A 24,188-nucleotide genomic window follows, 5' to 3' on the forward strand; every position below is an offset into this window, starting at 1 on the left:
TCATCCCACCCTCCAAAGCCTGATAATTTGTGGAGCTCCTTTAACCACAAGCAGGTCCATATCGGTGTCTGTTTGGTAGGTTCGTGTGACCATCCCATCATCTTCGTCGCCCTGTCCCAAGTCTCTATAGTTATCTGCGTCGCAGGGAGTAGTCTCCTCTTACCCGCCACCCCCCCCCATATAAGTAATGAAGACTAGTGCGGTGTTACATGGTGTCCCTTTCCAGCCTGTGGGTGGTCCGCAGGTGCATGGAGCCAATTATTTATCGGTGCCAAGTAATATGCTTCTACATCTGGCAAGGAAATCCCCCCATTGTATTCCTCTGTAACATATCTAGGGCTATCCTAGGTAGTTTCCCTAGCCACAGTAGAGAGCGTAGTTCCGCATTTATTACCTTGAACGTCTGTCTGGGGAGGGGGGAAGTACTCATTCTGTAGGGCATACAAGAAGCGGAGCAGCATGATCATCTTAAACATTGCAGCCTGGCTTAAGATCGTGAGAGGGAGGGCCTTCCATCTAAGAGCGTCATCCGCGAAATTCCTGATCACTCATTGGATATCATATCGTAGGAGACGTGTCGGGCTGTTGTCAGATAGATCCCCAGATATGTGAATCCCGTCCGCGTAACCTGAAGGGCCTCAGGCAGAGGGGGCCGTTCCCCCCTCTCCGCGTGGGCTATCTAAGACTGATTTATGTCAGTTGATCGTATATCCTGAAAAGGAGCCATACCTAGCCAGGAGCTCGAACAGCGCGGGGATCGTACTGGCCGGTTGGGTGACATATAGGAGAATATCATCCGCATATAGCAAAAAATGTTCTTCCCGAACGTCAGTCTGTGATGTACGGAATCCCCGTATCTCGTTCGTTTGCCGGACCACACAGGCCACTACTTCAATGGTAAGGGCGAATAGTAGTGGGGATAGGGGGCATCCCTGCCGGGTCCCCCGTCTGACAGGGAAATCCTCGGGCAGGATCCCGTTGACTTTCACCCTAGCCCTGGGGTCTGCATAAAGCAGTCCCACCCATTTCCTGAAATTAGGGCCTATGCCGAATTTGACTAGCGCCGCCTCCAGAAAGGGCCAGTGGACAGCGTCAAACGCTTTTTCGGCGTCTAGAGAGAGGAACATGTGCGGTTCCTCCCGTCCTTTCACCTCCATAAGCCAATTATGTGTTCATCTTAAATTTTGCCTAGTCGCCCTGTCTGGCAGGGATCCTGTCTGGTCCTGGTGGACCAGGTCCGAAATCACCTGACGCAGGCGAAGGGCCAAGACCGTCGCCAAGAGCTTAACCTCCACATTTAGAAGGGAGATCGGTCTATAAGACGTGCAGTCCTCGGGAGGCCTGCCCTGCTTGTATATTGGTATGATCGTGGCCATCCGCAGGTCCAAAGGAAGGAGACCCTCTTGGGCCGCGTCTTTAAAAAGCGTCAGGAGGTGGGGCGTCAGCAGGTCTGCACCTTTTTTAAAAGAATTCCGCCGGGAGTCCATTCGGGCCCGGAGACTTCCCCGGCCGGAGCCTGGATATTGCTTCTCTGAGTTCAGTGGTCGAAATGTCAATTTCAAGGGCGTCCTTGTCCTCGTCCGTTAAGACTGGGGTCTGGACAGTAGACAGGTATTCCATGATATCATCTGGCCCTGCAAATGCTCTGGCTTTATAGAAGTCCTGATAGTAGGAGGCAAACGTCTGGGCGATCTGAGCATCACCAGTCTGCATCTGCCCTGGGCCTTCCACCACCCCTTCAATCCATCTGATATCCCGTTCTTTACGGCTTAGCCAGGCCAATAGTTTGCCGGACTTGTCCCCAACGTCATATAGCCGGTGCAAGGTCGCAAGTGCTTGCGTTTTGGCTTCATCTGTCACTTAGGCTCTATACTGTTGTTGGATATCCATCAGCCGCCGGAGCACCTGCGGTTCCCTTCCAGACAAAAACCGCCGTTCCAGGTCCAATACTTGGGTATCCAAGGAGTTAAGCTCTTCCTGGGCTTTCCGTTTCTCCCAGGATATTCTACTTTGAGTCCTGTCGCAGAGTACGGTCTTGTAAGCCTCTCAGACGGACACACCAGACTGCACCGAGCCCACGCTCTCTTTGAAGTAGACTCGTGTCCGCCCTCAGGCCTTGCACTATCTCATTATTTTGTAGATCCCATGTCGACAGTCTCCAGCCTCCGCCACCGGCCCGAGGTCTCCCATCGTACCTAATCAAGAGCGGCGAGTGGTCGGAAAGGCCCCACGCCAGATACTCTGCCTCACCGTCAGCCCCAAGTGCATGTCTAGGGAGGAAGACATAGTCTAGTCTGGAGTGTACCCTATGTGCCCCGGAATAATATGAGTAGCTTCTGGTGGCCGGTTGTAGCCGCCTCCATGCGTCCGTCAGGCCTAGTTTGGTCATAACCTCGGCCAGGGGCGTAGTCCTGGAACCGCCTTCACGTTGTCCCGAGCAGTCCATGGAGATGGACATAACATTGTTGAAGTCCCCACCTATGATGTGTAGTGTGCCCGGTGTGTCTAGCAGGATATCAGCCAATCCTGTGAAGGTCCTGGCTTGGAGTTTCGGGGGAGCATATATCGAGGCTATGGTGATCCTCTGTCGCCCCCATGTTCCTGACACCCCCACGTAAATCCCCTGGGGGTCTGTCCAGGTCCGGGTCACTGTAAAGGGCGGGGATTTTTTAATCAGAATTGCCACCCCCCCCCGGGAGCAAGCCGTATACCCCGCATGCACCAGTACCGTATAGACACCTCTCGCCAGAAACCCGCACTTTGTTCCTCTAAGGTGGGTCTCCTGGAGGAGGACTATATCTGGGTGCAATCGTTTAATATATGCCGTCACTAGCCCTCTCTTAATTTTATCCCCTAGGCCATTTACGTTCTACGTGAGAACCTTTCAGAGGCCGTTCACTACACTATCGTCGGGGGTGCCGTGCATCGTTACGGAGGCCATGGGGTGGCATATGTCCAGTTCATCCCTAGCGGGGGGCGGACGGAGTGTGCACTGATTGGCACACTGACGTCAGGTATGCACTAAACAAATAAAAAGCAGACCATAACCTAAAACATTCCCAACCAGAAAATAAACACATTCCACCTTTCCTTCAGAGGCAGAATGGTCGCTTTCAGACCCATCGTCTTTCTCAGTGTCATTGCCCCTCTGCAGCTACATGCAAATATTGATAATTTGTTTATAGGTCACGGATGCAAACCATGGAGATTCACAAAACCAGTGTTTGTGACCGCAAAATCCCCTTTTAATATGTATTAACCCCATTTTGCAATCCAAAAATGTTTTTCCAACTCATACCGACCAAAGTTGTGGTCACAATCAATTGATCGCTTACCAACTCCCAAGTTAGGGTGGAAACTGATTTGGAAAGGAGGCGAGTCCCCTTTGGACCCCTCCACCATTTGTAACTGGGGTGTCAGCTTTGGGGTTATTAGGCATTGATCCAGGGGACCCCTGCCTACTGTCACTAAAATATTCCAAATTAAAAAAATGTAAAGCAGCCCTGGTGCGTTTAATGCAAGCTGCTTAAAAAACATAAGTATGTTTTCTGTTTTGGAACGCAGTCTCAGAGACTGGTATCTGCTGTCCCTTGCAGGTCACCATCCCTGCTATAGTATCCAATCACAGGGGGTCACAAATTGCACCCGGTTTAGTGAATAATAATTAGGCAAGTGATTCTGTGACTCCATGCGAATCCTTATTTTGAACCCACCTATGGAATAAATAAAATACTGGTCGTAAAAAGACTGTGCAATCTGCAGTTGCTTTTTGCTGCCAGGAGTTTAGTCCATCTAGCCCGAAGTGTTACTGGTACCCAATGTAATGACTAAGAATACTTAACCCCTTGCGTGCGTCTCGAGTTCAAATCCTGGAATGCCCAAATCGCCTTTAACCCCTTCGCCGCGGCACGAATTCCACCGCGGCGCTGTGGGGGGGGGGTTCGGGGTCAGCGCGGCGCCGCCATGCTCGTGACGGAACCACTCCGTCATGAGCCACGGGCGCCGTGTGCTCATGACGGAGTGGTTCCGTCATGCTTCGGCCGTTGCGGCCGCTCCGCCCACGCGGGCGAATAATGCGAGCGGCGGAGTCATGACGGAACCACTCCGTCATGAGCACAGCGCGCCCGTGGCTCATGACGGAGTGGTTCCGTCACGAGCATGGCGGCGCCGCGCTGACTCCAAACCCCCCCCCCAGCGCCGCGGTGGAATTCGTGCCGCGGCGAAGGGGTTAAAGGCGATTTGGGCATTCCAGGATTTGAACTGGAGACCAGACGGTCACACAGATGCAAGCAGTGCCATCTCGGTGCCCATAAAGCAGTATAGTGGGGGTGGGGGTGGGGAGGAGTGCGAGGGAAGCTGGCGGTAGAGACTGGATTGTATAAAGTAAGATGTGACTGTAAGCTGAAAACTTGCAATTGTGACGGACCAGCTGAACTTTGATACCTCCCCACCTCTGCACAGCTGGATGAACCACAACCTGTACAATGAGTAAGATAAACAGTGAGGGAAATGAATGATGTCATCAAAGTTGCGAGGTACATTTATTAATCTAAAATATTTCTTGCTAGTTGACGAATATAATAGTAAATAGTCATCCAAAGCTGTTTCTCAATGAACGTTGCTGCTCAGATAAGAAAAATACTCCCAGACACTAGATGCCAATTAATGAATCATCATATGAAAATCAAAGTAAGGGAACATATTCTTACCAAATCATTATTTTTATAGATAATAATTCCTATAATCTAAAACATTTTACGAAAATGTGCAAAGTTCCAGCTGAATATACTTAACACAATAGCGGTTTTTAAGATGCTAGCTCTCCCTAGATTCCTAAATGCGTTACAGAACTTTCCATACAGAATCCCTCCGCGTTGGTTCACCACACTCCAGGCCAATATAGAGCATTACTATCTGACAAACAAGTCCCACGCATTGTGTATGGGAAATGTGCCCAATCCACATTTGATGGAGGCATGGCAGCAGCGGACTTCCGGCTTTATTACTGGGTCTCCCACCTGGCGGTGCTCCTTGACTGGCTCCACGGGGAGGTGGAACGATCTGGCCTTTAGGGTGGAGCTTGCGCACATTGGCATCAATAATATATTTGGCATGCTCTATGGGGTGCTGCTACTGACCTCCTTGCTGATACAAATATGGAGGGCCACTCTGCACTGGACGGGATGGGATAAAAAGTTCACCCTAAAAACCCCGCTAGGGGCAGGGAGATGGCTTGAACAGGTCCCATAGTTGGATGGGTTGAAAACATCGGACCTGATCGGCATCTCCCAACTCCAAGACATATAGCATGGTGACCACATAAAATCCTTTCTAGACATTCAGGCTGACACCAACTTGCACCAGTCTCCATTCTATAAATAAGTCCAGCTCCGACATGTATTACTGGCATATGGCGACCTTATCAGAAAAACACTGGATTTTAGTCCCATGGAGGCACAGCTCCTGATAGAGCTGCTGGAACGGGTTTGGAAATCTCAGGTGTACCAATCACTTGTTATTAACTCGCGAAATGTATTCTTAGCACGGAGGGCTAAGTGGGATGCATGGGTAGGGGATCTATATGACAACGAGTGGTGAGAGGTGCTAAGGCCCCTAGAGAAGTAGTGATAACTCCCAAACTTCGCCTAATCCAGCTAAATTACCTGCACGCCACCTATTTGACACTGATGAAGCTTTGTCAGGCAGGCAAGCGACGGACACCTGCTTGCGCCCGATGTGAGGGGGATGCTCATTTTTTTCATAAGGTGTGGTTACTTCCTGTAGTAAAGCCTTATTGGGAAATTGATTTGTGAGCCCTAACAACAGTACTGGAAACCCCTGTGGACTGGTTGGTACTGATTGCGCTCCTAGGTCTACTAGAAATCTGGGAGGTAAGAGGGGGTAGCGGACATTGGTCAGAATGGGACGTTAATTGCAAATATTGCCCGCTTGTGGAACTGAACCATTCCCCTGTTGATTGGAGCAAAAGAATTGAATGGTGCGCCCTGATGGAGGAACCCGTCTTTATGGCACATGGCTGCCAGCATAATCATAAGAGAATATGTGGCAAATGGTGGGACTTTTCTGGACTGATAAGATGATAATGATTTGCTTATGGCCATTAGCCCAACAAGCAGGTGAGGCTTGTGCAGGAAAGAGCGGTGGGGCCTGGTTGGCGGTGGGTTGGGTGTTTGGAATTCGACAGACAACCACTATGGAAAATTAAATAAATACATTTTCTCTCATCTTGGTCTGTCGAAATTCCCCCACCCGGCCCCATCGCTCTTACCTGCCCAGGCCGCGGCTGCCAACAAGATGTATGTTTGATTCCTGATGCTGTACAATTTCTGTCATTGTTGATCATAAAATCAATAAAAGTTTGGTTATCAACAAAAACTAGATAAAAGCTATGGGTCGTCTTTTTACTTCAATCAGCTGCGCACCTTCAGTGCGATAACTCTGTCCTGCGGAGTGGAGGAGAAGTATATGGCCAGCCTGGGCTGAAAAAGGAAAGGACAGGACTGGTAGAAGAGAAGTAAAGTAATGAAGACCAGTGCCAAGGGACACAAAGTTAGAGCAGTTGTGATGAAATAGACCGAGATAAAGACCTAAGCGGAAGAAGACATCATGATATAATGAAGAAGAATAAAACACAAGGATAAAATCCGGAATGGGCAAACTAGTATTTGAAGGATTCAAAAAGGTTAGCTGAAGAGAAAAACCAAGGGTTGTAACTGAGGAAAAAGGCTGAAAATTTAAAAAGAGTCAATAAGTTAGGTGGGTAGACTAGACATGTAGCATCCATCACGCAGGATCTGAGAGTCCGGAGAGATTCCTCCTTATTGTTTAGGGTTGGAAAGCTTTCTTCAGTCTCAATGAGGACAGTTCTCTCAGATATTTGTCTAAGATATATCTTTATTACAGGGGGTTTGGAGAGAGATGCTTATCAGATCATTAATAGGATTGTTCTGAATTGGTTACCAATCATGTCTGTTTTTATAACGTTTAATCCAACTCTCCCCCTTCATTCCCTGCAACTGTGAGCAAACAGACTTCTCCTTATGCACCAAACCCCATTTTCCACCTACACAAATAAAATTCAGTTTTGTCCTCTGTTGGGAAAATCCCAAAGTATCTATATTTGCACAGCTGGACTGGAGCGGACAGATGGCATTTCCAGACTAATTTGAATATACATCATCATACAGAGTTTAGTATATATATCACGTGACAACATACTTCATCTTTTAAAGCTATGTTTATATAACTGCAAATACAACAGATACATGTATACGATATGTACTTATTTTTTCGTAAGTGTGAACAAGCCATGAATGCATTTAACATTATAACACGTAATGTCGCCTTATGTGATGAGAACTGTCAAAGTGACTGGGATGCATCAGACCTTTGCCCAAAACTAACTTTATTGCAACCACAGTCGTTAATGGCAACACTGAAAGAGCCACAAAGAAAGTTGCCACTGAGCATGCAGGGCAAGCAGGCTAGCAAGACTTTGGCAAACAACCATTGGCAAAGCCAAAATGTTTCCCCTGTGGGATCTGTTCTCGTCCCAATGTTTCTGCGATGCTGTATAGCATTGGCACACAGCATTTTTTCCCAGTGATGTGCAGCATGGCAAAAGGAGAGGGGGAAAAAAGGGAGTGATTGCGCGGTTGCAGTAATGTGCTGGTCTAGGACATGTGCACGCTCGCGTACATCCTCAGCCAGGTGCGCTCCTCCGAAATTACGTGCGTACCAATTTTTTATTTACTCATATGAGATGGATTGGTAAATATAACAAAATAATTTTAAAAAATTAGCGCAAAAGTGCTTTTTCTAAGTAGAGTTGCTGGTAGCAATTTGCTGCCCTGCCTTACATAGAAAATATTTTTTAAAAAATAATAAGACAGCATGGTGTGGTGGCAGTAACATGGCAGCAGGTCGGAGCAGCGTATGGGGAGGAAAAAGCAAAAATATAGGCAGGTGGGAGGATGAGAGGAAAAGCATCACACGAAAGACAGAGCTGTATGGAGGGCTAAGAGATGAGCACATGAGAGAGAAAAATGAGGCAAGGGGATAAGCACATGATAGAAAGACAACATAGATTCCGGAGAGAAGTACACGGGTAGAAGAGCAACACGGATCATGAGGGAGAGAGAAGAACACAAGAGAGAAATCTGGAAAATAATGCACTCTTATGGAGTGCTTAGCCAAAAAGGAAAAAGTAGTTACCTAAAATTGAGCAGTGGAAGGACACAAGTTAGTCAATCAAGAGGATGGTAAAGAGGCGATAGAAGGGCATACACAAGATGGACAAGGAAAACTATCAAATAGGAAGGAAGGAAATGAGTGGCAATAAAGATAACTAATAGGAACCAGTGGGTGGGCTTTAGGCCCATTGTAAATTCTTGGCAAGCCAACAAATGGTCTTTTCGAACCAGATAGCTTATGTTATCTGTTAATCAAGACCTAACTTTGTTGATGTACTGTGAGCTGAATGGTTCTACTTTTTGTGAAATCTTGACTCCCACCTGTAAAGTGTATGCTTCTGGGGTCCTCCATGACACACCCCTTTAAATGTCCCCAGCCCGTTCTGATAAACCAGTCCATTCTAAGATATTTTTAAACAAATATTAACAAATGCGGACATTTATACCATGTGTAATGTTATTTTTGCTGTTATTACTTTAATTAAGTTATATGCCATGTGCAATGTTATTTTTGCTATTATTACTTTAATTAAGTTATACGAGTTGAACTTGATTGCCTCTATTAGATGTATTGTAGTTAAGTCTGGCAAGGTGGTTTCCCTGCCTCCTATAACCTAGGCTGTTTCCGACTCACATTCAGTGTCTGGCTATTGTTAAACCGTGTACATGCTATCTATCCTCAGATTTGTAGTATTGCAGCCCCCATCTCTGAGCCTTTTAAGTCCTCGGGGACCTCGTCCCCTCAGGCCAGCTCCACTGTTGTGTCCAGAGGAGCCCACCCCGTGGACATTGTTTCCCTGCCTGCAATAGCACAGACAGGGAAAACGTGTCTTCTCCCACCCGGCGGGAGCTGCAAAAATAGTTCCACAGTTGGAAGGAGACATTTGTTTCCTTGCCCGCGCTCTTGCTGGCAGGAAAACTCAGATTACTCCCAACTGGCTGGAGCATTGAAAAATATCTGATCCTGCCAGACAGGAGCAATACTGGCTCCCACTACACCCAGAACGGGTGCATGGAGGCTTGGGAAGGGGGTCTTGTGCGCCCCCATAAATAAGAAACAGCCCAGGATGGTGTCCCAGGGCTCCATAGAGTCTGGGGGAGGAGGGTCTCACACTCCGCCTGATTAAAATAACATGGTCCTAAGGGATGGGGTCTCTGGGGCCCGTAGAGGCTCGGGGAGTGGGGCCACACGCCCCCCTCTCCATAAAGAAGAAAATAGCTCTAGGGAATAGCGTCCCCACGGCCCGTCAAGGCACGGGGAGGGGAGCCATGTGCCCCTTCCCTTTAATAATTCTGTATAGTCCAGGGGGGTTGGGTCCCTGGGCCTGTAAAGCCTCAGCAAGGGTGAGCCGTACCCCCACCCTCCTGTATTTTAAAGAATGGGTGGCCTACATGGGAACCTGGACACAAAAATGAATAATAAATGAGCTACAGGAGTAGTTCATTTATTTTTCACTGCTTCTTGAAGGAGGCCTCGTAATGTCCTGAGAAGGCTTGTTTGTTTATATATTTTTGAGCTTGGTGGTGCCCCTGGAATCTAGAGGGGCACCACCAAGCCGTTTTACAGCAGCCCCCCAGGCACATAAAAAAAATACAAATAGGAAAAAAAGAAAACGGTAAGTGTTTTGGGTCATTAAATCCATGACAAGAGGAGCCCTTACCATATATTTATCAAAGCACTCCAAGCTGGAGATTTATGCTTTTCAGCTGGAGTGCAGAGCCCCCTTGTGGTTGGTTCTGTGGGTGCATTTTAGTGCCTGATTACTTTTTTTTAAAAAAAGACTTAGACATATAGCTTAATTTTTTTAATTAAATGTTAATTACTATTTTTTATTAAACATTGTACTGTGTGAATTAATAAAATATAAATTTCATTATAATTATTGCTCATTTTCTCTCAAAGAGAATACAGATGTTTTATATGCGTTGACATTCTGACTCTGATATTTTGGTGTTCTGACCCTTTGACAAAGTCAGGAGCTCTGCCTTGTGCGCCTGTGGGAGTTAGGGCGCCAGACCTTGCACCAAACCCACTGTTCTGCACAAGTCATACAGCCAACTTCACGCTGCGCACATTCTTTGGCCATGTACGGCGTGGGATTGGCTTTACATATGGTAATAAAATATTACTTTACATTAACAAATAAAAACACTAGAAGTTCTCTAAAGAAGAAAAACAAAAGTGAAAGTTAATATTTTAGTTAGGAATTGTTATTATATCTTATTTTACATTTAAAAAGACATAGAAATTCCCTGGAAAAACAAAGGTCAACGTAAGGACATAGGTGAAAATTTCAATTACAACGTAACATTTTATACTACAAAAAAACTTACATTCGCCAGTTAAAGCGATCTCAAGTAACTATAACTCGCTTCCTCGCAAGGCACTGCTTATGGCCTCACACATTAAAATACTCATGACTTGTTCAATGACATCATTGATAGCATTACTGATAACTGAACTGACATAATTGATGACAGCACTGTGTATGGCAGGGGTACAAGTGTGTTTGTGTGTATATATATATATTTTTTTTTATATATGTACATACATATATTAAATTACCTACTGGCGGTCGCCAGTAGGTAGTTATAGTTAGGACCACGTTTCCATAGGAAATCCGCAACATTCTATTTTGAATAACTTTTGCGTCGGTCGACGAATCCTCGCAAATTTTTCAAAATAGGTGGGGCGCTACGCTCCGCTCCTACCCTGAAAGTCTCGGGGGGATTCGTCAAGCGGGGGCTGAGATAAAAGGGGGGTCCCAAAACGCGTTTTTCCCATGCATTTTTCCATAGGACCTTTAGACACAGCTACAGCCCGAACGGCTGAACAGAATTACTTGAAATTTGGCAGAGAGGTAGTCCTCAGGTCAAGGAAGTGCCTTTTGTAGGTTTGGTGTAAATCTGTTCAGTAGATTCTGAGAAAATGGCCTTTAAATCAATATATATATCTGAGCCAGCTTACGGTGCGCTTACGGTGCGCTTACCGTACGCGTACGGTGACGTGCGCGAGCGAGATTCTGATTGGCTCTTAGATCTTAGTAAACATTCGAATCGGCCGAAACCAGGAAGCGGCGGCCGCCATTTTCTCTCTCGCACTCTGAGTGGGGCAGCATAAATGAAGCCCAAAAATGTGTAAAGGGGCAGTATATTGAGATAATAATCACCCAGCAATGATATACGGGCCCCCAAACAACCCACAAGGCCAAAAAAAAAATATTTTTTTTTTTCGAAAAATCGCCGATTACGCTTTTTAAAAAAGTATCCACACTCTCCCCACCCCATGTGCAAATGGTGCCCGAAGGGCATCATTTGTGCATGGCTTATCAATCAAATGAAAACAATAAACAAAACATTTCACAACGATGCGCATAATATGTCCCCCATGTGCGCACGCTGCGCGCACCGCGTGACCACCGTGCGTGCATGGCACTAACTGCGTAAAGTGGGCGCGCGGTGCGCAAAGCGCACCGCGTGCTCACTGTGCGCGCACGGTGCTCGAAGCGCACCGTGCGCGCACGGAACGAACTGTGTTAACTGGGCGCGCACGCCACGAATGGCGTAAAGTAAGTTAGCATTTAAAAAAACGTACAAATTCACTGAAAAAACCATAGGTTTCACACACGTTATAGTTAGGAATTAGCATTTAAAAAACCTTGCAAATTCACTGAAAATACCATAGGTTTCACACATGTTATAGTTAGCTGTAGATTTTACTGATAAAAAAACAATGAAATTCCCCCGTTATAGTTACTGTAGGCAACTATAACTCACGCGACCGTAATCCTCTGCTGATGACATATGTGTCTTTATGAAAAAAAAATATTTGTAATATATGTATAGCTAAAATTTAATGGAAGAAGACATGGGCAAATAAGTGTCTTAATACAGTATTAGCATCAGCAGAGGATTACGGTCGCGTGAGTTATAGTTGCCTACAGTAACTATAACGGGGGAATTTCATTGTTTTTTTATCAGTAAAATCTACAGCTAACTATAACATGTGTGAAACCTATGGTTTTTTCAGTGAATATATATATGTATAAACATATATTAAATATATATATGTTTGTTGTGTTCATGTGCTTGAGAACATAACTTGCTTCACCATGTTAGATCTAAAATCATTTTGAAAAGAAGCAAGCAGTTGATGGATGGAATGCTTGAATTACTCTCAGCCATTGGGGGGGGGGGGGGGACCACATTACCACATTCCGGGATTCCAGTCAATCGTATTTTTTTCTTACTGCACGCCACCAGATCACAGGCAACCTTATGCAAATCAGTGTCGACCCTGCACTGGTTGGAGCAGGTCAGCTGGATCTGCCAGGCCACATTCCCTCTGAGCAGTGGCTGCTGGTGACATTTGAAAATGGTGAGGCGTAAAGGTTCAGAGTGTTTGGACTCTGAACATGTAAAAATGACCTTCAAAATGCTGCACAAACTGCCTTTACTCCAAAAACTGCACAATGAGCCCTTTTCATGCCACAGAATTTAGTCAACCATACCACAGAATTTCCTCATGTAAAGCCACATATTTCAAGTACTTTGGTTACAAAGATGTTAAGCAGTTCTTGGGTCAGCGAAAGCGGACTTCAACATAACATACTACAGATAAAGAAAATTCAAGCTGAGAATATGTCAGTGGTAGATCCTCTAAGATTAACATGTGGAGGTAGTGATCAGTGAGTTAGTGTCTGGTTTATTTGTTTGTCCAGACAGTTTGCATGCTACTCTTTGATGACAGTTCATAGCTCACTGTGCTAGATTGTGATTGTAACTTATGAACTGCAAAGTAACAAATGGATCTCTGTGATAAAAGCAGTATCCCACTGAGCATTGCCAATAAAATACAGTTCAGTGATCTGAATAGCATAAGTTCTTTGCAGCAGGCTTATTAATCCTCTGCGCTACCTTAGATGAATCAATCAATCAGAGTACTTGTAAAGGACGCTACTTACCCGTGAGGGGCCCAAGGCGCTGAGGGGATGGGGGGGGGGGTGCTGCTACTCTTCGAAGAGCCAGGTCTTGACGAGTCTTCTGAAGGCCAGTAGGTCTTGGGTCTGCCGCAGGTGGGTGGGGTGGGTGTTCCAGGTCTTGGCGGCGAGGTAGGAGAAGGATCTGCCGCCGGTGGTCGTTCGATGGATGCGGGGGACAGCGGCGAGGCTGGCAGAGCGGAGCTGGCGGGTGGGGGTGTAGTAGCTGAGTCTGCTGTTCAGGTAGGCTGGTCCGGTTTTGTGGAGTGCTTTGTGTGCGTGGGTGAGGAGCTTGAAGGTGATCCTCTTGTCGACGGGGAGCCAGTGTAGGTCTCACAGGTGGGGGGTGATGTGGCTGCGGCGGGGTACGTTGACGATCAGTCGGGCGGAGGCGTTTTGGATGCGTTGTAGTCGTCGTAGGTATTTGGCTGGGATTCCTGCGTAGAGTGCGTTGCCGTAGTCCAGTCTGCTGCTGACGAGGGCCTGTGTCACCGTTCTTCTTGTTTCGGTCGGGATCCACTTGTAGATTCTGCGGAGCATGCAGAGGGTGTTGGAGGAGGAGACAGCGTTGACCTGCTTAGACATGGAGAGGGAGGAGTCGAGGATGAATCCTAGATTGCGTGCATGGTCGGTGGGTTTTGGTGCTGTTCTCAGTGTTTTCGGCCACCAGGGGTCGTCCCAGGCTGAGGGGGTGGGTCCGAGGATGAGGACTTACGTCTTGTCTGAGTTCAGCTTCAGACGGCTGCTCCTCATCGAGTCGGCGACGGCCTTTATTCCATCGTGGAGGTTGGTTTTGGCAGTGTGTGGGTCCTTGGTGAGGGAGAGGATGAGCTGGGTGTCGTTGGCGTAGGAGATGATGTTGAGGTCGTGAAGGCAGGCCACGTGTGCGAGGGGGGCCATGTAGATGTTGAACAGCGTCGGGCTGAGGGATGAGCCCTGGGGGACACCGCAGAGGATGTCAGTGGCTTCGGATCGGAAGGGTGGGAGGCGGACGCTCTGGGTTCTGCCGGAGAGGAAGGACGTGGTCCAGTTAAGAGCCTTCTCTTGGATTCCGGCTGCTAGGAGGCGTGTCTTTAGAGTGCGATGGCATACCGTGACGAAGGCGGCTGACAGGTCCAGGAGGATGAGGGCTGATATTTCGCCGTTGTCTAGTTGGCACCTGATGTCGTTTGTGGCGGCGATGAGGGCTGTCTCGGTGCTGTGGTTTCGTCTGAATCCGGACTGGGATGGGTCCAAGATGTTGTTGTCTTCCAGGTGGCGGGTCAGTTGCATGTTGGCGATTTTCTCGATGACCTTTGCCGGGAAGGGGAGCAGGGAGATGGGCCGGAAGTTCTTTAGGTCCTTGGGGTCAGCTTTGGGCTTCTTGAGGAGGGCGTTGATTTTGGCGTGCTTCCAACTTTCCGGGAATGTCGCTGTTCCGAAGGAGATGTTGATGACCTTTCGTAGTTGTGGTGCGATGGCTGCGTCTGCTTTGTTGAAAACTTGGTGTGGGCACGGGTCAGATGGAGATCCCGAGTGGATGGAGTTCATGACCTTGCGTGTCTCGTCGTCGTTGACGTTGGACCAGGAGGTCAGGCGGTTGGCGCTGGTGGTGTTTACAGGGGGGGGTGGAGTCTGGCGTAGCCGGTGCAGTCGTGGTGTTGAAGCTGTCGTGGCTGTCGGTGATCTTGCGGTGGTAGAAGATGGCTAGTGAGTCGCACAGTTCTTCTGAGGGCGGGATGTCGTTGGCGCTGGGGTTGGAGAGTTCCTTTACGATGCTGATGAGCTCTTTGGTGTCGTGTGCGTTGTTATCCAGGCGGTCTTTGAAGGAGGATCTCTTGGCTAATCTGATGAGGTGGTGGTGTCTGCGGGTGGCGTCCTTGAGGGCTGCGTGGTTGTCCGGTGTGCGTTCGTGGAGCCATGTCTTCTCCAGTTTCCGGCATGCGCGTTTGGAGGTCTGCAGCTCGTCGGTGAACCAGGTGGCTCTCTTGTTGGTGTGGCTGTTGGAGGGTTTCTTGAGCTGGGCGAGGGTGTTGGTGCAGTCGTCGATCCACTGTCTGAGGTTGCGGGCTGCGGCGTCTGGGTTGGTGGGGTCGGTGGGTGGGTTCTTGGCGAGGGAGGTGATCAGCTGGTCTTCGGTGACTTTGCTCCAGCTGCGGCGAGGTAGCTGTTGGGTGCGGTGGTGCGTGGTTGGTTTCTTGAAGGTGAAATGGATGCAGCGGTGGTCGGTCCAGTGGAGTTCGGTGGTGTGGTCGTAGGTTACGTGGGGGCCTGTGGAGAAGACTGGATCCAGTGTGTGGCCGGCGGAGTGGGTGGGTGTGGTGACGAGTTGTCTGAGGCTGAGGTTGGCGAGGTTGTCGATCAGGGTGGCGGAGTTGGCGTTGTTGTTGTTCTCGAGGTGGAAGTTCAGGTCCCCGAGGAGGATGTAGTCCGTGGAGGCGACTGCGTGGGTGCTGGCGAGGTCGGCGATGGAGTCGCTGAACTGAGCCCGGGGTCCGGGGGGTCTGTAGATGAGTGTTCCTCTGAGGGTGGTGTTGGGGTCGGTGTGGATCCGGAAGTGCAGTTGTTCGGCGGTGTTCATGGTGTCGTCTGCGTGGGTGGCGACCTTGAGGGTGGACTTGTGGACGATGGCTATTCCTCCTCCGATTCAGTTGGCGCGATCCCTGCGGGTGATCTTGTAGCCGTCCGGGATGGCTATGGCGATGTCGGGCGCCGAGAAATCGTTCCACCAGGTCTCGGTCAGGAAGGCCACGTCTGGGGCGGAGGTGTCGAGCAGATCCCAGAGCTCGACGGCGTGTTTGCGTGCGGAGCGGGTGTTGAGGAGTATGCAGCGGAGGTGGTTGGGTCCGGTCCTTGGAGGTTTGGTGGTTCTGTCGCAGGTGAAGCTGCAGGTGTGGCAGGAGAAGGGTCCGTGGGTCAGTTTCGGGGCAGCCTGGAAGCAGGTGTGGTTTCGGCCGGTGTTGAGTGCGTGGAGGGTGCTGGCGTCATAGTGGATTCTGGTGTTGTGGCGTTCGCGGGGTCCATGGGTTCTGGCGCTGGGCGCGGTCCCGGCACGGATGGGCGCAGACGGGCTTGCCTTAGGCGCGGCCGCTTCTCGGCCTGCATATGAGGTGGCTTGGGAGGGAGGAGCAGCTGAGAGGCGGGAGCGGGGAGGCCAATGGGTGTGCAGGGGGCAGGGTCACAGAGAAGCAGTGGCGGGAAGGGCCGGAACAGGAGCGGTGGGGGCGGCGGGAAACTGGCGCGCAGGGCAGAGGGCAAGGAAAAGGAAAAGAGCCCAGGAACAAGGAGGCAGCAAAGAGACAGGAACCAGGCGGCCAGGTGACGAGCAGCGGCGTGGGGGCGACCTGCCTGCAAGCAGGGTCAGACTGCACACTGCAACAAGACAAAACTCTCTCCAAGAGGTAAATTTATCACCAAAATTATCTTGCCACTTTTATTGTTGCATTTGGTGTGTTTTCTTTTTAGTTTAATACATTTTTCTCCCAGGTTTTCTCCCATATATTACAAGTTATTATTTATTGTGGCAGAGAGCTTTAGTTGTTTTTGATGACAACGTGAACTATAAGCAAAGTCTTTAAGGAAGCCTGGAAGACATGATTCGGGAGGTGCAAAATATTATCTTTCAATAATACCAATAATGACAAATTATGGAAAACAATGTTACAAATCAAATGTGCATAAAAAACACGTTTTGAACGTAACCGTGTCCTTATCCGATACCCAGAAAGGCGCTATCCTGACATCCCATGGCACCTAGGAACTATTTACCTTGCAGTGTCTGAGTACCTTGAGGAATGTAGAACTCTCGTGCTGATGTCGGAATACCTTCTAGCAGAAACATTGGAAAGTACGTGCTTTCTTACTTACTGTCAGAGGGTCTGTGGCAGTTCTGCCTACCCTGGTCTTGTCTTTTATTGTTTCATGTGGTTAACACGTTTTTGCCTAGGCTGAAATCTGTTGGATATAAGGAACTCTGCAATGCCTGTAAAACGCACTGCTACAAAACCAGACCTCCAACCCTTCCAGCCCCACCTGGAAACTCCTGATACAAGCAGCCCACCCTTGATGCGGGACAGAGCTGGCGTCACCTCACCCCCCCCCCCAATCTGTCTTCAAGGCAACACTCCCATGAAGAAGTAAATAGAACCTTTCTGCAAACAGCAGCGCAAGAGCAGTGCGACCACTGTGTAGCCATCCTGAATGTAACTCCGCATCAGTGGGGTTGGCTCAGAGCCTCAGACCCCTTCAAATATGAGTCCACGTTAAAGAATAAACTTTAACAATGCAGACTTCAAACAGGAAAATCTCAGAAATGTAGGGCAAAATTTAAAGACCTAAAACGTAGAGTGCAAAAACAAGGACCCCAAAAACGTAGAGTAGACCCAAAAAACCAGGGTACAAAAATAAGCATCATACAAAAATATCAATTTTTTAAAACTTGTACTTGTTAAAATTTCTAAAGTCCAGGGAAACTCACTTATTGTTAAGCTAGGTACAATTACTTTTCTAACTTCAAAGTGATCCTATTCCGAGGGCCTGGTGCAGGACTAGGACAAGCTGATATTTTATAAACAGATATTTTTCTATGGGTCTCTGTCTGCCACGTGACCCTTTATTCTAGGTGATCTCTGTATATTTTTGTAAGTTATATTTTCACAGGCTACCCAGGCATCATACCCAGGATTGTACATATTCTCTCGTCCTCATTATACGATGCTCTGAATGGCATGTGGTAATAACGCAATAATATAGTTGTGCTGCGCCCTGCCTTTTTTTCATAAATTGATATTGATGCCACATTCAGAGTTTTAGAAATCTGAACGAGACCACCTTTGAAAATCACCTTCCTGTACCCGGATTTAACTCACAAATGTAATGTAAATGTAATGTAAAAGGAATTTATAGAGCGCAGCTAACACCAGACGGTTTCTTGGCGCTGGAGGCAGAGAGAGAAGAAAACAAACAGTCCAAGGGGCTAAGGGGATTCTAGTTGTAGGCTATACGGAACAGATGGGTTTTTAGGAGAGACCTGAAGTGGGTTAAGGGGGAGGCCAGTCTCAAACTTAGTGGAAGAGCGTTCCAAAAAGAGGGGGCAAGGAATGAGAACCTTAGTCCTCCATGTTTTTTACGTTTAAAAGTTGGGATCTGGAGTAAAGCCAGATGGGAGGAACGAAGGTTGCGAGAAGGGACATATGGGTGCAGGAGTGAAGAAATAAACAAGGGTCCTGTACCAACAAGGGACTTAAAGATAACGCAGCCCAGTTTAAATTTACACCGCTCAGTGACAGGGAGCCAGTGAAGAGATTTTAAGAGGGGACGAACGTGCTGGTGTTTAGGTTGGTGATGAATGAGCCGTGCTGCCTGGTTCTGGACCAGTTGAAGCCTTTTTGATTGGTATACAGGTATGCCAACATAAAGGGAGTTGGCATAATCTATCCTGGAGATGACAAGCGCCAGTAATACCAAAGTAAGGGCTTCAGTGGTCAGGAAGCGGGCAATCTTACGGATTTTTCTCAGCTGGAAGAAGCTGGAAGACACCACCGCACTGATCTGGGATTTCATCGAGAGATCATTACTAATGATGATCCCAAGGCTCTTCACTGAGCTGATGGGATTAGCGGGGGGTGCCCAACCTGGTGGGCCAAAAGGTGGAATTCCAGGGGTTGATTGTGCCCCCGACAAGCAGAAGTTCTGTCTTGTCGGGGTTAAGTTTCAGATGATTCGCCCCCATCCAGTCGCTGATATGACAAAGAATGGTTTGGAAATTGTCAATGGACTGGGCCGTAGAGTTGATGTTGAAGACCAGCTGAATGTCATCCGCATAATTAAACGCGGTGACACCACTGCCTTGTAAAGAGCGGATAAGGGGGGTAAGGTATAAATTAAAAAGAAGGGGGGATAAGGAGGATCCCTGCGGGACACCACAGGTTAGCTCAACCTCATCCGTGGAAAACTGAGAGAGCCGAATCGCCTGGTGGCGGTTGCTCAAGAAGGAGCGGACCCAGGCCAACGCAGAGCCCTGAATGCTGGCCTCCCCGACATGGTCGACCGTGTCAAAGGCGGCCGACAAATCCAGGAGCACCAAGACCTGGCTGATGTTAGAGTCCGCCCCTCTCCGCAGTTCCTCCATAACTGAAAGTATAACAGATTCTGTGGAGTGATTGGGTCTGAATCCAGCCTGTTGGTGGTCGAGGAACTGGGAGTCCTCGATAAAGGTACTCAAAGTGTTAGTCACATGGGCCTCAAGGACTTTGCTAAGGTAAGGAAGGAGGGAAATGGGGTGGAAGTTACTCAAAATTGTGGGGTCTGCTGTGGGTTTTTTAAGAATGGGCGTGACCTTGGCACGTTTGAATGATCCAGGAACAGTCCCAGAGGAAAGAGAGTTATTCAACAGTACCAGAGGGGGAGAAGGGCAGGCTGTAAAAGCCGCGCGGAGAACTAAGGGGGGGGGGAGGCAACAGTCAGTAGGGGATCCCGAGGCAACCTTCTTAAGGAGGGCTGGGAACTCTGTCTCAGAGATTAAAGGAATCTGGGTCAACTGCCTAGGATTGAGAAAAGGCAGAATGGATTCAGGCCCATGATGGTGGGAAAGGGCTGAAGATAAAATACTGTTCTTAATGTTGGCTATCTTCTCCACAAAGAAAAGGTTTAAAGAGTCGCAGAGTGCCTGGGAGGGAAGGGGTTTAGGGGTGATCCTGTCTGTGTTTGACAGCTCCTCGACAATAGAAAAGATGTCCTTGGTTTTAGTGGCAGAGCTGGCAATCTTATTTGAGAAATAGGTGGATTTAGTTCACAGGACTGCCAGTTTATAATCTTTAAGCAGGGTGGCGAAACGTAGTTTCATGTCAGAGGCATAGCCACGTCGCCACTGGCGCTCAGCCTGCCTAAGGCCCAACTTCAAGGCTTTAAGGTCATCCGTGAACCATTTTTGGGCGTCATGCGGACGTCTAAGTTTTATTTCTCTAAATGGAGCCACGATGTCACTGGCTGACTCCAGCCAGTGTGTGAGAGCAAAGGCTTGGGTGTCACAATGTAAGTGTTTGTAGCCTCATCAGGGGTAGTACGTGCTATATAAATGCAATTATAATAAATGCAGTTTAGAATGAGAAACAAACTCCTAAAACGTACCAACCATGAGCTGGGTGATGAGTGTTTAATTTGAGCCGGAAGTTGCATTTGGGGCCGACGGACATTCTTTTTTTTTTTGGGGTTGGGAGGGTCAATGGCTTTTTAGACACCCTTGAGATACGCCAACCGTTACATTCCACAACGGCTCTGCTGGGTCTGTGAAAAACTTTGGGCACCGTTCGCATTCCTGTATCAGTCCTGCCAAGGATCACGCATCAGGCGTCCGACTAACGCATTTCAGTGTGGTGGTCTGCATCACCGCACTGAAATGCGAAGTCACGCATTTTAGCGGCTCCTCAGCTGTCAAAGCATGGTCACCCAGGGTGCGTGCTGGTCCTGGCAGGCTTGGGGTGCTGGCTCAGTTCTCACACTGTAGCTGTAGCTGCTGCTACTAGGATGAAACACTATTTTCAATTTTTAAACCAACAGGTCCGTGCGCCGCGGCACATGACGCCATCAGGGTTTAGTGCCCGGCCAATGAATGTTTATAGTTATTACAGCGACGGTGCGCGCAGCAAGAGTGCGTTTTCAGCAAACAGAACGTGCGCGCTGCGGCAGCTGAAGTTATAATAAGTTTTGGCGGGGACAGTCTGAATTACAGAAGCGTAAGGTGCAGTTGGAGCCCAGAGCTGAGGACACATGACCAGCCGCCTAGAAGAATCATGATTGGCCGGGCATTTCCATTCATTGACACCCCGGCCGGCTGGTGATTCTAGTCCGAGCTGTAACGTTCAGGAAAGTCGCGCCGGCTCCGGGCTTCACCAAATTGCTCAGCTCGTCTCGCCTCGCTGCTAAGAAGTAAGTGCCTCGCGAGTGTCGACGACTTTTTGAATCAGTTTCTGCTTGTTAATAAATGCATTAATTTGTGCCACTCTAAAGTTAAGCAGAGCTGCCCCAGCAGCTCCTTGAGCGAGTGGCTGCCGGCGGCACTGTGCCTGCAGCTTAGCTTGTGTGATCTGGTGCAGTTACGGCCGGGCCTCTGTGACTGGCTGACTGCCTGAGCCCTGCAGCCGTAAAACAGTAAACCACTTCGGTGTTTTTGAAATACAAAAACAACAGTTGATGGACAGAATGCAGAACAATGTCATACATTCACCCCAGTACAGAGATCTGGGCCTAAATCCATTGTTTTTTTCCTCACCATGCCATTCCAGTTTGAACCCAGCCATATGCAAATTAGTCTTGACCCTGTGCCTCATGGGAACAGTCCAGCCCGAACTGCCAAGCCAGGTCCTCCCTGGACTGGAACCAAGCATCCTAGGACCTGTTTCGGGGTTTCACCCCTCTTCAGCCAGGATAGCTTGATTCCAGTGGCATGGAGAGCACGGGACTCACGTCTGAGCATACCCGTCCCACTCGGGGAGACAAATGCAAAAACAACAGTTGATGGACAGAATGCAGAACAATGTCATACATTCACCCCAGTACAGAGATCTGGGCCTAAATCTATAGTTTTTTTGCTCACCATGCCATTCGAGTTTGAACCCAGCCATATGCAAATCAGTCTTGACCCTGTGCCTCATGGGAACAGTCCAGCCCGAACTTCCAAGCCAGGTCCTTGTCTGAACTGGGGTGGCAGAGTGGGCTAAAGAACGGTGATGGATCAAACCCAGATCTGTTGACTGGGTGTGAGTGTTTGATTGGTTCTGATGCTCCGTCCATCACCACCCCCTTTTGTACCGCTTTGTTCGCCATAAGTTGGCAGGGTATGCTCAGACGTGAGTCCCTTGCTCACTTTGCCACTGGATTCAAGCAAGCCTGGCTGAAGATGGCTGAAATGCCAGAAACCGGTCTAGGAAGCTTGTTTCCGGTCCAGGGAAGGCATGGCTTGGCAGTTCGGGCTGGACTGTTCCCATGAGGCACAGGGTCAGACTGATTTGCATATGGCCATGTCTGAACTGGGGTGGCAGAGTGGGCTAAAGAACGGTGATGGATCAAACCCAGATCTGTTGACTGGGTGTGAGTGTTTGATTGGTTCTGATGCTCCGTCCATCACCACCCCCTTTTGTACCGTTTTTGAAATACAGCCAGCCTGAGGTCGCCTGGCTGTGACCTATATTGTGACTTAGTGACGGGGTGGATGCTTTATGTCCGGTGCCGTATGCAGTGCTGGGTGCCTCGAGTAAGTCCGCTGACATAGTCTGAATCTAATTAGACAGCGGCTGATGATGAGAGCAGACGCGTTCATAGCTGCCAAGGTTTCAGATTGCTGTGTGACATTTTCATAATTTCAATGTAGTTGGGGCCTTTAACATCGTCTTGGAGACTCGATTGTCAGAGAGCGGCCTGGAGTTCAAAGTGTTGTAATGCATTATCATGCCATTATTATTGATTGCCAATGCCAGGGTAGGAGCCAAGGAGCCCAGTTGGCCCAAGCTGGCGAAAAGGAAGGATGGTCTGATGCCCCGTCATGAATGATCAGAATAATGAGTGCCAGCCTGCCCTCTTTGACTCATAACGGCAGTCTTTATCCAGGCAGTGCCCTTTCATTTCTGGTGCTTTTCAGCGGTTTGAAGTTTGTTTTATAGTTTCTTGTTGCTCAAATGGATGTAATTTCTGCTATTTATATGTTACCCTTGTCTTCATTGCATGATTTTGCTTGCGAGAAAGTGTCACTCATAGTTGTTGAAATGTCACTGAAATTATGAGCAATCTGAAACCTTGGCAGCTATGCTGTATAAATTAAGCACCGGTAAAAAAAATGCACCTATTCGGGGGCTAATGCAGTGAGCATTATTATTCCTGGCCTGGCTCAAATCATGCAGAACGGAGTGACTCAAAACCGGCCATGACAGATTTATTGAAGATTTTAACAAAACGGCCCTGTGCTGTTGCGCACCTCCGTTCTGCGCTGTCCCATCCCGTAAAATACCTGATTGAAACACAGATAAGGAGACCGCCTGGAGGCGCGAAATACCTCGTCTCAGAATTTAAAAGTTGTAAATGTGTCCGAATTAAAGGCGCGCTCCTTTTATTCCAAAGCAGGCTCGGTTGCTACCGAACCATGAGATTTCTGCAACTATACAAAGACGAGCTCTGCCTAGGAGTGAATGTTTCTGCTGCTCTCGAGACAGTTTTGTGTTTATTCTGTAGAACTCCAAACGAGCGGTGCCAGCCCTCGCTGCCCCGTGTTTCTTTAAAAGCAGACGGGTTCCCTGGGCCGGATGTCGACTCTGAGCAGTATGGCGCTGGAACTCACTGTGCACGAAGGGCAGTGACGATTGTGCTGCGTGGTAGTCAGAGTCTGGGATCAGTCTACTGCTGGTACTCACTGTGTACGGAGAAGTATCGTGTTGGAACTCACAATGGGTGTGAAGGGCAGTACTCGTGTTTTGACACAGTTCCCTGCATGTAATGACTGCGTCTGTGCAGCGTGGTGTTCGGTGTACTGCTGGTACTCTCTGTGCTTGGAATAGTGGTCTTTTGGAACTCACTATGCACGAGAAGGGTAGCACTCACTGTTTTTGGACAATTTTCTACTTAATTATTGTCAGTCGCGGCCGGCATGACGAGCGGGTGGGGGGAGGGGGGATTGAAATGGGGTCATCGCGGGGGGGGGGGGGGGGGGGGATGGCGTAGGCGGGAGGTGCTTGTTTAATTTAAAAATATATAAAATAAAACTTAACTTACCAGATAGAAAATGTAAGGTGCAGAACTGTATCACATGACCAAGGTTTCTCTAAGTTAAATAAACAGAGTTTAAAAAAAAAAAAAAAAACTTAACTTACCGTCCTGCGCCACTGCCACCTCCGATTCTGGATGGGTCTGACTCCCGCCGTCCTGCCTTTTCCAATTCCTGCTTCGCCATCAGGAAAGGCAGCCTCCCTCCCTCCCCTCCGCCAACCACAACGCTGCAATGGCAGCGTTGTGATTGGTGAGGCGAATTGGA

General features: G+C 48.5%; 1 protein-coding gene across 1 annotated transcript in view; it reads left to right on the forward strand.

Annotated features, from left to right (window-relative positions):
• PID1 (phosphotyrosine interaction domain containing 1) overlaps positions 1–24,188 on the forward strand; it is a 378,153-nt gene that overhangs the window by 321,373 nt on the left and 32,592 nt on the right. The window lies entirely within an intron of this gene.

This window comes from Triturus cristatus, chromosome 11 (genome assembly GCF_964204655.1).
Source record: "Triturus cristatus chromosome 11, aTriCri1.1, whole genome shotgun sequence".
NCBI lineage: Eukaryota > Metazoa > Chordata > Amphibia > Caudata > Salamandridae > Triturus > Triturus cristatus.